At 43.8% G+C, this 13,149-nt stretch overlaps 1 non-coding gene across 1 annotated transcript; it reads left to right on the forward strand.

Moving 5' to 3' along the window:
• The first annotated feature begins 4,027 nt into the window (after nucleotides 1–4,027).
• Nucleotides 4,028–4,101, forward strand: TRNAE-UUC (transfer RNA glutamic acid (anticodon UUC)). Its single transcript has one exon. It is a non-coding gene; the product is annotated as a tRNA-Glu (tRNA).
• Nucleotides 4,102–13,149: the final 9,048 nt, after the last annotated feature.

The following is a 13,149-nucleotide window of genomic DNA, read 5'->3' on the forward strand; positions in this document are numbered from 1 at the left end:
CAATAGATGACTAAAACTCCACAGTAAACAGCTCAGCCTGCTATGGAGAGGAAACATGTATACTGTTGGTCAAGGTCGGCTTATCATCCACAGGGTGATGTACAAGATGTTCAGTGTGCCCACAGGCCCATTGACCCCTGCCCCAATCCCTCCTGGCTTGTCTCTGAACCCATTCCCCTCTTAGAGCTTATTGGCTGGACCTACTTCTATGTAAACATGTACATTGGGAAATGGAATAAATTAGCTAGTTTAACTAAAACAACAGCATGATATGCATTATCAAGATAAAATATTACTTTGACTTAAAAGTTTCCTTCTTGGAGCCCAGGAGAGACTGTTATGGAATGTTCAGCATTCTAAGGCTATGTTTGTTTTCAGTACATTTTAAGTGGAGTATTTTTCACCCTTCTGAGTAGGGCATACAAAGGCTTTAATTAAACAGTGTCCCGTGGGAACTCTTGCCCCCGGAGCCTTTACTGGCCCTAATTGGCAGATGCAGCTGTAGACTCTATCAGTATTAGGTGGTCTGTTTCTTGTGTCCATTTATATCATGCTCATCAGGGAGCATGTGGGAGGCACCCCAGAATTATCAGCTTTAATTAGAACTGGCTCAGTTGGCCGGGAAAATATCCTACGCAAAAATGGGTCAGGTGAGAAAGGAAGATTTGAAAAAAGAGAGAGAGAAACAGCAACATCATACTGGGACTATTATTACCGAGTCTTCTTCAGGAAAAATAAAGGAGGATACGTGATGAACTGTTTTTCACCAGCTGCTTGAGAGAAGCACAGGCATTTCAGGCCAGGCTGAATTACACAGACGTGGGGTCTCTCAGTCGGAATGTCTCCCTCCCTGCCCAGGGTCCCCGAGTGACTGCCAAGGCTCCAGTAGATTTCTTTCTAAGGAGGAGTAGCACATTCATTTAGACACACTCACTGAATTCATCACCCAAGGAATTATATAAAACTACATGCGGAATCTCCTAGAAGATGGTTTTATGTATCTCAAATACAATATATAACAAAATTACTATTACTGATTTGCTTTCTGCTGTGCCCTTATATATCACTCTAATCCTAACAACTCAACACTGCTATTTTGCATTTTCTAGATAAAAAATCTGACGTTCAAAAATATTAAGCCCTTTCCAAATGTATTAGACTTAGTACACAGTAGAACCAGGATCTAAACATCTGTCTAGTCCCAGAGCCCAGACAACTTTCCCTACCTCTCCTGTGTTAGTCAAAAGAATTTAACATTTTGCCAACAGCTTGCTTACAGGGACTCATGAGCTGAAGACAAGCAAAGTTGCTTTGAAGACAAGAAAAGTTGAGTTTAACCTCTTTCCCATTTTCTTAACTTCTCTAAGCCTTAGTTTCTTCATTCATCAGATCAGGGTAAGAAATAGTTCTTGAAAATTAGATGACAGGGGATAACTTCTGTGAAAAGATTTTTAGCTTGTGGAAAATGCTTGACAAATACTATTTCATATCTTATTCTCAGTTACATTCCACAGTGATCCTATTTTGGAGGACACTTTGAGATGGAGAGTTTGTCCTGTCTCTCTGGAGTATCGCTGAGTTTGCTAACACAAAGCCCCTTTGAAGGATATGGTATGTTGTCATTTACCTTTAGCGCTCTACAGAAATAACAAGCCTCCTTTATTTGTTCTATTTACAAGGAAGAATTGCTGGCGACATGTCTCTTCAGGATAAATACTGTGAAATTTGAAAACATGATCAGCCAATAACGGGAAAAGAGTAAAGGTTTAGAGTCGGCTTCTCAAGCTTTTCCAGTGATGTCCCCTTAAAGGCGTGGCAGGATGAACTTTTATATCTATGTGGTTTGAATGCTCTAGCATAGATTTAAACACTCCTTTACATCTTATTTAAAGAATATTATTTAATTTTTAAGACGTGCAGTTTTGTAACCCTTAGTATACATGCTGTTTTATTTGAGAAAGAATTATTACGTCTACTCCCCGACCTGTCACCTTTTCAAGTCATCCAGCCATGTCCATGCTCCGAAAGGTTTATCATACTTATCTTATGTCTATGCTTCATCTCTAAGAAGCTTGGGGGGAAATCTGATATTCAGTCTAGAAGTACAAATTTGGAAAATACTTCAGCCAAAGTAGAAATAGACCAAATAAGAATGTTTGGCTTCTATGAACTGTTTTTGAGGTGACTGTCATGAGAATAAGCTCCTTTCTGACATTCTGATGTTAGGCGGGATGGTCCCTGGGAGGCCAATGATTCCTGGATGAGGACAACAGAAAGGCAAGAGAAAAGTGATTCAGGTTCTATACTGATGACATATTTTTCTACAAAGTTCATTGTTTATATATTAGAATATTAAACATTAAAAACCTCACCTAACTCACTATTCCATTGAAAGCACAATTTAATGAGAAATAATAAGTCATAGTTGGGGGTCTTTGGTTTTATAGCCTGTTCCATTTCTAGGCTAACGTTTAAAGGTTGATCCCCTGGCAGGGCCCTCGATTCAGCTCTGAAGCCCTGAGTTCTCTAGTTTCCCCAGCTGCCGTGAGCATCCCCTGGTGAGGGCTTTTACTTGAGTCCCTCTCCAGAAACTTCCCTGTAAGGGCACCACCTGGGCCAAAGTCAGGCCTGGCTCCCTTGCCAAGATCCAGAATGCCCTTGAAGGACCGTCTCAACTCCCCAGCTGCTGGGAAGACACTCCATAATTCCTGCCTCACAAGTCAGCCTTCTTCTTACCCAGTCCAACTTCTCCTACCCCAAGGTAACTGGCTTCAATTCGCCCTGTGCAATGATTTCCCAAGTTTCATTAGACACCATCTCTGAATTTAAACGTGCAAATATAGTAACAACTCTGTGAATCAGAAACATCATTGGTATGTGGATATGTAACTGTAGGCAGAAAAGTGATCGTTTCTAATTCAACTAGTTTTAGTGAGTGAGTGAGTGAAAGTTGCTCAGTCGTGTCCGACTCTTTGCGACCTCAAGGACTATACAGTCCATGGAATTCTCCAGGCCAGAATACTGGAGTGGGTAGCTTTTCCCTTCTCCAGGGGATCTTCCCAATCCAGGGATCAAACCCAGGTCTCCTGCATTACAGGTGGATTCTTACCAGCTTAGCCACAAGGGAAGCCCCGATAGCTCAGTTGTTTTAGTGACAGCATTGTTTATTACGGTTCAGGCACGAAATTGTTTGAATGTACATATTTAGTTTTGATTCTCACAATCACCCTAGGGTGTAAGTATTATTCTACCTGTTTAGGAAATGAAGAACTGAAATCTACTCACTTGGTTAAAGTCATAGTGTGAGGAAATCAAGAAGTCACAGTTTGAACTCAAATCTTCTTTCTCCAAGGCTGGCAGTTTCCAGTCCATCTGTGATGCTTTGTGCTGTTTACACGTGTTTCCAGCTCTCTGCCTTCTGAACACAAAGCAGAACAGACTTTCCTATCCACCGAATGTTGAGCATGGCCATGCCGCTTGCTTGGGCTCATGGAATGGAAGCAGAAGAGACGGCTCCTTTCTGCCTTACTGCCCCCTCCTGCCACAGGGAGCAGTGACATTCCAGATGTTCCTGGCTCTGCCACCTTGTGCCCCTGTGTAAAGGCAACATGGAAAAGAGCCGCCAGCACAACTCAAGATGAGCGTGGATTGTAAGTGAAAAGGAATCGGCATTAAGTCACTGCTCTCCAGGGGTTGTTTGTTACCACGGCCTAACCTTATGTGGGGCTTTCCAGGCGGCGCTAGTGGTAAAGAATCTGCCTGCCAATGTAGGAGACATAAGAGATGCAGGTTCAGTCTCTGGGTTGGGAAGATCCTCTGAGGGAGGGAATAGCAAGCCACTCCAGTATTCTTGCCTGGAGAATCCCATGGACAGAGGAGCCTGGCAGGCTACAGTCCATGGGGTCAAAAAGAGTCAGACGCAACTGGAGTGACTTAGCATGCATGCATGCAACCTTACTTGATTAATTCATAAATTATGGCTAAAGAACAGATTAATTTTTAACTTAAGAAGTATTAGTAGGAGGAATCCCCTGGTGGTCTAGTGGTTAGGACTTGGTACTTTCACTGCCATGGGCCTAGGTTCGATCCCTGGTTGGGGAACTAAAAGGTCCCAAACTGTAGAGCATGCTCCCCCCTCCAAAAAAAAAAAAAACGTATTAGATTAGTAGGGAGCTGCCATTTTTGCTATAATTGAAATATCCTTTTAACACTAGAATTTACTTTATAATATAATATAATTGAAAGAGTTTGGGTTTTGCAACCATGTAGATGTAGGATTTAATTTGAATCTCTGATCTAACCCACACTTGTTTAATAATCTTGAGTTTCAATTTCTCTTTTTCAGCCCCTGTTTACTCATCTATAAAATGAGGCTAGTAATATATTTTGTCACAGCATTGATGTAATGGTTTGATAAAATAAGGCTGGTAAAGCTTTTAGCAAATTGTCTGACACATAGATGGTATCAAATAAGTGTTTTACAGGAAGTATATCTTTTTATAACTCTCTGCATCTGAAAGTCATTTTTACAAATATAGATTCCTGAGCCCCATACCAGACCTGCTGAATTAGAATCTTAGGTTGTGATCTATACTTTTAACAAACTCCTCTAGCAATTCTTCCCTGAGATTTGAAAATAATTGTACTAGACAAATGTTAAATATTGCTGACATATATATACATATATATTATCTCAGAGAACCAGAAAAGCCTCCAATGAGAATCTTCAAATGATCTTAGAACCAACAGAAGTATCACTCACTGCACTGTAGATAAATCAAAATGAGCTCAACTGTATATAAATCAAAATGAGAGGATTTGGGGGAATACAATATACACTTCAAAGCTGTGACATCTAAAAGAAAAATCCCTGTGAATTCTTTATGTCTTTAAGTATCACATGAATGGTAGAGTCTGACTAAAGTAATCTTTGCTGATGAGAATCAGGGTTGGAGGGGCAGTCTGGGACTTCAAGACTGACGGAAATCAGACGCCTGTGAAATGAGTGTGGCAGCCAAGGAGATCAAGGCAAGGACAATTTTCTCAGAAGCCCCTATGCATACACAGAAATAACTTGTGAAATTTTCTGGTGGAATCCTAAGCTGGAAATTTTATTTCTGTTGCTTTTTAATAATTCAGATGCCTTTGAAACCTGCTGTGCTTTTTAGTTGTGGTGAGTAACTTTGGAAATGTGTGACCCTTCCAACCGCCTAATCACCAAGTCACTTTCTCTACTTCTCCTCTCGTCCTGAGTCTACGTTTATACATATGCATATTTACAGGCCAAAAAAAAAAGAGAGAGAGAAGGTAGAAATAACCAAGGAAGAGGCTAAGGAGTCTTAATGATGCCTTTGGGTTATCTTGTCCAAAACAGGTGAGTGAAGAGCACTTTTGGCTTTGAGTCTGAGAGTGGGGCTGGGTGGGAAACCCATAGCCAGTGGGATCTGGGAGAAAGGGCTAGAGGGAAAGCAGGGCTGGGCATCGTGACCTGAGACCACCGTGTGAAGAAGCATCAGAGCTCGGTTTAGCTTTGAGGTCCTGGAGTCCCCAGAGAGCTGCCCTCCGGGGCCCAGAGCTGGACAAGGACACTCTGCTACCATCTGGGACAAGCACAGCAGAGACAGGTCTTCAACGATCTCACTTTTCCCGGCTCAAGACTGTGACGTCTGGTAGACATTGTACTAGACAAATGTTAAATATTGCTGATATATATATACATATATATTATCTCAGAGAATCAGACAAGCCTCCAATGAGAATCTTCAAATGATCTTAGAACCAACAGAAGTATCACTCACTGCACTGTAGATAAATCAAAATGAGCTCAACTGTGTATAAATCAGTCAGATTTCAGATCTCCGTGAGCCCTGCCTCCCTCCCTCCTGCTCTGCAGGTGTTCTGTATCACGCACGAGAAGAGAGAAAGGGACCCACACCTACAGTCCTCCAAATAACTGGTATTGAGTTTCTTATGACTTGGGGTAGGTGGGGAAGTCTTTAGCGGATCTTAAATAAAACAGACACAATTAAACAAACGCGATGTTACTTGCCCTTTGAATACTGAAAAGTTTGACATGTGTGCTAAACCCATCAACTTGCCTGAATGACACTGGGGTCAGCTGGCCGACCCCCGTGCTTTGATTTCTGCCGACACGGAAACGGAATGTTAATGGAAGGCGAGGCTGTAGCGTGGTGATTTAGCATCGCTTGCGGGAGTAACTTGCTACAGTCGTCATTTCACTCATCACTTTAGGTGAGACGTGCTTGAGGCAGCCCTTCCTCAGTCTTTGATTTTTCCAGCCTTTGTTTTGTTTTGTTTGTTTGTTACAGTTAGGTGCTGCACTTATATTTGCTGGTTTAAATTCTGCCGTATTTCACTTTTAGCCTTTGAGTGCAGCAAAGCATGTTTTCCTTTCAATTAGGTACTGCTAATAGAGTACCTGGTAAGGACTTAGGGATAATTCTGCAGCTAATTTTTGTACTCGCTGCATAAGGATCATTCCTCATGTATAATGTGCCCCAAATGCAGCTTCTGGAGACCTTGATGCAGATAGAATAGCTTTTCATCATTAGGTGCAAAGAAGCAAATCACAGGGAATGCAGAGAAATGGAAATCAGTAGCAGATTTGCTCTCCCTTCCTTCCTCCCGGTGTCCTTTGGGGAGCCAGATCCTAATCAACAGAGAAGAGTCTTGCGTGGCTTTTACCGCTCCGAGTGAACTGGATTATCACTTAGAATGATGTCTAGTCATTATTGTGCTTCCCTGGGGGCTTAGTGGTAATGCCTGCTAATGCAGGAGATGTGGGTTCTGTTCCTGGGTCGGGAAGATCCCCTGGAGAAGGAAAAGGCAATCCACTCCAGTATTATTGCCTGGAAAAATCCCAGGGACAGACAGGCCTGGTGGGCTATAGTCCCAAAGTCTGAGACATGCCTGAGCACGCACGCTGCTACTACTAGTCAGTATGAGCAGGTGGGAGTTACCAGTTGTGCTTTACTCTTCCATGGCCTACCTCCGGTAGCAGATGCCACTGGTTGCCCCATCCATCCCCCTACTCTGCTGGGCACTCCCCTTTGCTAGCACATGCCTACACAGTTCTACTGGAAACCTTTGTGATTCCCTCTTGAAAGCACTCTCTAGGTTCCAGCCCCTAACAACCATGCCATGGGCTGATGCACCAGGAAACAACATCAAGCAAAGAGAGAGGGGAATGGGAGGATAAAGTCACCTCTCCTGCGCTCCAGGATAAAGTCACCTCTCCAGTGCCCCCGGGAACCAGGAGGTGAGTAACCTTGTGCCACGCCCTCCACTGTCTCCCTGAGTTCCCACTGGGATTGGGTGAGTCCCAGCTGGCCTCAACATTGATCTGCTTATTATCATAAACCTTACTGGCTTTCTTCCATTTCCTGTCTCCTGCCTCTACTTTGCTATTGGGGTTTCCCAGGACCACCTCCCAAATACATTATTTGCACACAAGTATTTGTCTCAGAGACTACTTCAGGGAGTATCCAACCACAGACAACTCCTTGGGATAGAAAAGGGAGGTAATGAACACTTCAGGAGTGACTAATACGGAAACTATTAATAAAACTAAAGAATATTTAATGTGGCCACACAGTGATGTTGGGTTGTCCCATCAAAGGAGGCTGTCACGGAGGCTCTAAGGTCTCCCTCATTAGAGGACACTTACTGCCTTGGTGAATTTCCCCCAATCTAAGACCTTGGTGATCTTATCAGCAAAAAGAGCAGATTCATCTCTTGGGCAGGGTCATATCTAGTACGTTCATAGAATGGATAGATAAAACTTAAATACCAACTCATGAATTTACCGTTAGAAATAATGGCCACAGGGACTGGAATACTCAACCTCCAAGTGACCACTGCATACTGTTGCCAGAGGCTGACCCACATGAGATTCCAAATAAGCAGCAGAGGTTGCATGAAAGGCATGGAATCAGGATAAAGGGAGCCCGAGGCACCCCAGGTCTAAAGGCATTAGTCTCAGACACCCTGACACCATGTCTGCAAGTAAGGGGGACAGTGCCTGCGGAAACAAGAATCTCACACTCCTTGGCAGAAAACCCCTCCAACCTTTCCACACTGGGGATCTCCTTATGTGTAGGACACAGAGTTGCTGGGCGTTGTTCAGTGGCTAACTCGTGTCTGACTCTTCGCAGTCTGATGAACTGCAGCCCGCCAGGCTTCCCTGTCCTTCACTATCTCCCAGAGTTTGCTCAAGCTCATGTCCATTGAGTCCATGATGCCATCCAACCATCTTCATCCTCTTCCACCCTCTTTTCCTCTTGCCCTTAATCTTTCCCAGCATCATGGTCTTTTCCAAACAGGGAATTATTGGCTAAATGCAAAACTTCTCTGAAAAATGTTTACAAGTGGAATGCCTCTAACATACTCAACACCTCCTTCTGAGCTTCACATTCTTCCTTTAAATGTTAATAAATTCAATCAGACAGGAACAGTTCTGCTGGACTGTAAATTATTCAGACTTGTTCAGTGATTTTGCATATGTCAGCCCCAATTTTAATTTCCAAGGGGCAAATTCCTTTCCATAGTATTTGGTTTTAAGAGGACTAACAAACTACACCCCCTCCCCCCTTGCTAATACCACCTGCCATATCGAGGCTGTGATTTCATTTGTTCTCACAACCAACCTTTGAAGTCAGTATTAATCATCCTTATTTTATTCACAAGCAAGCAGATGTTCAGGTCAAGTTACTTGGCCCAATGATGGAACTGGAATTCAAGCCCAGGTTTGTTTTCTAACTCCTGCTTTTTCTGCATACTACCCAAAGGTATTGAGCTTTTATTTAAGAGTTGACTTAACGAAAGCTTTCAGTGCTAGAGCAAAGTCTGACAACTCCTAAAGGTCCATCTGGGTTTCTGTGGTGGCTCAATGATAAACAATCTGCCTGCAATGCAGAAGATGAGGGTTTGATCTCTGGGTTGGGAAGATGCCCTGGAGAAGGAAATGCCAACCCAGTATTCTTGCCTGGGAAATCCCTTGGATAGAGGAGTCTGATGGGCTCAGTCCATGGGATTGCAAGAGCCTCGGACATGACTTAGCAATTAAACAACAACAACAATAACAAGGGTCCATCTAGCTCCAAGAGTGTGTGATTCTTTACTGCACCTGGCTTTGTTAGACCTCAGAATTGAGACTTTTTTCTAAATAATTCTGGAAAAGTTATTGCTCCTGGTTATTCAGGGATGATACACTGTGACTGAGCTATCTTTCTAAGTGCCTCAGTTATTCACTCCACTGACCTTGGGATCACGTTATTCATCCACGTTACTCACCGTGTTTCCTTCTTAATGCACTTTTGCATCTGACATTGATGTTTTCACGAGGAATGAGAGTAACTTTCTAAAGACTGTAAAAGATCTAATTACCCATATTGACCCTGCCCAGAAGCAACCACAAACAATGCCGTAATTAACTGAGTTCGGCTATACATGGGAGACATATGGGTGACTTTTATTACACAAGAAAAAAGGCAAGCTCAGTAAACTGATGGATAATTTACTTAGCATTCTGAAATGTGGGCAATGCTGCTATATCTGTCTTTTTCTACTTACTTGCTTCCTCTCTCTCCCCCATTTTTCCTTATTTTAAAAAAAACATTTATTTTCCTATTGTGAAATTAAACAGACTATCATCAAAGAACATTTTTGAAGTGATAGAAATATGGAAAGTAAAAAATATCCATTTTTACTATTTAGAAATGACTACAGTTAACCATGTAATGTTTCTGTCCCTTTTGGCTCTGTGTGTGTTCCTATGTAATATATTTTTGGCTTGTTTGTTTTAAAGAATATCAGTGTATGCTATGTTTAAAATGGATAACCAACAAGGACCTACTGTGTAGCACAGGGAACTCTGCTCATTGTTATGTGGCAGCCTGGATGGGAGGGGGGTTTGGGGGAGAATGGATACATGTATATGTATAGCTGAGTCCTTTTGCTATTCACCTGAAACTATCACAACATTGTTGGTTACCCTACAAAATAGAAGTTGGTTTTTTTTTTTTCTTAAGAAGAATATCAGTGAAGATGTTGTCATCTGCATCAACCTTTTTCCCCTAAAGGATCTTTGCCTTGATGTACCTCTGTGCTTGTTTCGAAACCACCTGGGATTTGACAGATATGTTTTGCAGCTGTTCTTAAAGAGACATGCAGTGATCACAGAACTGCCTGCACAAGTAAGGCCTGGAGGTGTCTGCAAGTTACTTTTGGTGACTACCATGCTAGGATCTCCCCTCAAGGTGGTTTTTGTATTCTGTTAGGCACAATCCGTGCTGTGTGCAAAGAAGCCTGGAAGATTGTGCATGCCCCAGCTGCCCCAGGCTGCCCCTGAAAATCTCTGCCCTTTTGCTTGAGCCCTGCCTCCTACACCTTTAAAATTCCCTTTCTCCCCTCCCTTTGGGAATAAGGTGTTTTTAGAGCACAGCTCTCGCTTCTCCAATCCTAGTTCAATGATGACATTTCTGCTCTGCCATACGAAGCCCGGTTTTGTTTGATTTACGACTTCCAACAAAGGACCCACTGAGGGGTCACATCTCTTTGCTCTTGTTGTTCCGTTGCCAAGTCATGTCTGACTCTTTGCAACCACATGGACTGCAGCACGCCAGGCTTCCCTGCCCATCACCAACTCCTGGAGTTTGCTCAAACTCATGTTCCTTGAGTCGGTGATGCCATCCAACCATCTCATCCTCTGTCACCCCTTTCTCCTCCTGACCTCAGTCTTTCCCAGCATCAGAGTCTTCCAGTGGGTCAGCTCTTCGCATTAGGTGGTCAAAGTATTGGAGCTTCAGCTTCAGCATCAATCCTTCCAATGAATCTTCAGGGTTGATTTCTTTTAGGATGGACTAGTTTCATCTTGCTAGCCAAGGGACTCTTACGTATCCCTTGGGGATCAACAATAATACCCTCTGGGGGAGACACAAGTGGCCACTGGGAGCCCAGTGGGAGGCCACTGCAGTCTTCAGGCCAGGACTCATCGCCAGTGTGACCCCTGTCTGTCCTCTGCCCCATCCCCACTGTCCAGCACCCCAAGAGCAGCCTGGTGCCTCAGGAGCAAGGCCGAGAGGACAGCGGGAGGACCGAGCTCTAGACAGCGGTGTTCCCCTGCCTCTTGCTGGCTTGCTATTCACATCTCCCCTTGAGTTAAGGTCAGAAATCTGAGGCTTGATCTCAGATCAGACCCAGCAGATTTCTCTCCAGTGGCAGCAAGAGTTGCTAAGGAAAAAAGACAGTAGGGACTTCAGCCCTTCCCCCAGCCTCCCAGGTCTCAGGAAAGGAACTCTTCTCCAGGCTGAAGGGCATGGTATCTTACTATAATGGAAACCTGAGCAAGTCTCTGGCCTATTAAAAAGCTTGGCCTGCTCCCCGCTGCTCCTTTTTCAGGCTTGCAAACTGTGTGCCAAGTATCGCTGCATTAAGGATTTCCTGTTTATCACCCCCTTGAAGCTTTTAGCAATCCTGTGACAAACACGGGTTGACTCTGGCCTGCCAGACCCTGTGGAGGTCTCCATCTGGAGTCCAGGCCTTGGCTGAGCTCTCCAGCTTCAAGGCTTGCACTTCTAAGACTCCTGGCCCTTTGATTTTCTGGTGATGCAGAATCCTCTGTGGTCCCTGGAAAATAAGCTGTCTCATATAGGGGCCTCTTCTCTCCTTCCTATCTCTGTGCTCAATTCCTACCCATCCTTCAAAACTCAGCCTAAACTCAGGCCCTGTGTACCTGGGGTGCATGCTCAGTCCCTCAGTCATGTCCAGCTCTTCACAGCTCCATGGACTGAACCCCGCCAGGCTCCCCTGTCCAAGGAATTTTCTAGGCAAGAATACAGGAGAGGGTTGCCATGTCCTCCTCCATGGATATCTTCCCGACCCAGGGATTGAACCCATGTCTCCTGCATCGGCATGGGGATTTTGACCACTGAGCCAGCCTACGATCTCAATTTGCTTTCACTGGCAGTCTGTGTTTTGACCCCAGTTTTCAGCTGAGTCACACCTAGGTGACTTGAGATGGTAATTCTGTTCTCTTTGGGTGGGCAAATGTATTTTTAACTCTGGGAAGGTATGTAACAAAAATTACAGTACAGACTGTGGCAACACATTTTGTGATATTGTTTTGTATACATTCTAGAAATGCACTGTTCAAAAGGGCGGCCATTAGCCGTAAGTGGCTATTTAAATATAAATTAATTAAATAAAAATTCCATGTCTCAGTTGTTCTAGTCATATTTCAAATGCTCCACAGCCACATGTGACTAGTGGCAACCTTCTTGGACATTACATGTATTAAACATTACTATCATGACAGAAAGTTCTCCTGGATGACACTGTATTCTGGTTCTCCAGAGGGTGAACTGAATCCTCATCTCATAGACAAGCTAAAGGAGTATATCTCAAAGTCAGGTCCAAAAGGACAAAGTGGGGAAAAAATATTCACCACTTATTACTAAGGGTTAAGCTCCCTAATACATAAAGAGCATTCAAAAATAAAGTCTTTCCAGGTGGCGCTAGTGGTAAAGAACCTGCCTGCCAGCGCAGGAGATGTAAGAGACGCAGGTTCTGTCCCTGGAGGAGGAAGTGGTAACCCACTCCAGTATTCTTGCCTAGAGAACCCCATGGACAGAGGGCTACAGTCCATAGGGTCGCAAAGAGTCGGAGATGACGAAAGTGACTTAGCATGCAGCATGCAATTAAAAAGGAAAAGACCAACTATCCAATAGAAACATAGACAAAGGATATGAACAGACAGTACAGAAACTGACACGGCCTGTAAATACGTGAAAGGACATTCAAATTCACCCAAAGAAAGAGAAAGTCAGCTGAAACTTCCCTGCGGTGCCACTTTCCACAGATCAAAAAAAAAATCCAACATTTGAAAACAAGGCTGTAAGAATGCTCTTGTGCACGCGTGCTCAGCCATTCAGTTGTGTCCAGTTCTTTGCGACCTCATGGACTGTAGCTTGCCAGACAGACCCCATGGAATTTTCCAGGCAAGAATACAGGAGAGGGTTGCCATGGCCTCCTCCAGGGTATTTTCCCAACCCAGGGATCAAAGCTGCATTTCCTCCATGTCCTGCATAGGTAGGTGGATTCTTTACCACTGAGCTACCTGGGAAGCCCGAG

Source organism: Budorcas taxicolor, chromosome 25, assembly GCF_023091745.1.
Source record: "Budorcas taxicolor isolate Tak-1 chromosome 25, Takin1.1, whole genome shotgun sequence".
Classification (NCBI taxonomy): Eukaryota; Metazoa; Chordata; class Mammalia; order Artiodactyla; family Bovidae; genus Budorcas; species Budorcas taxicolor.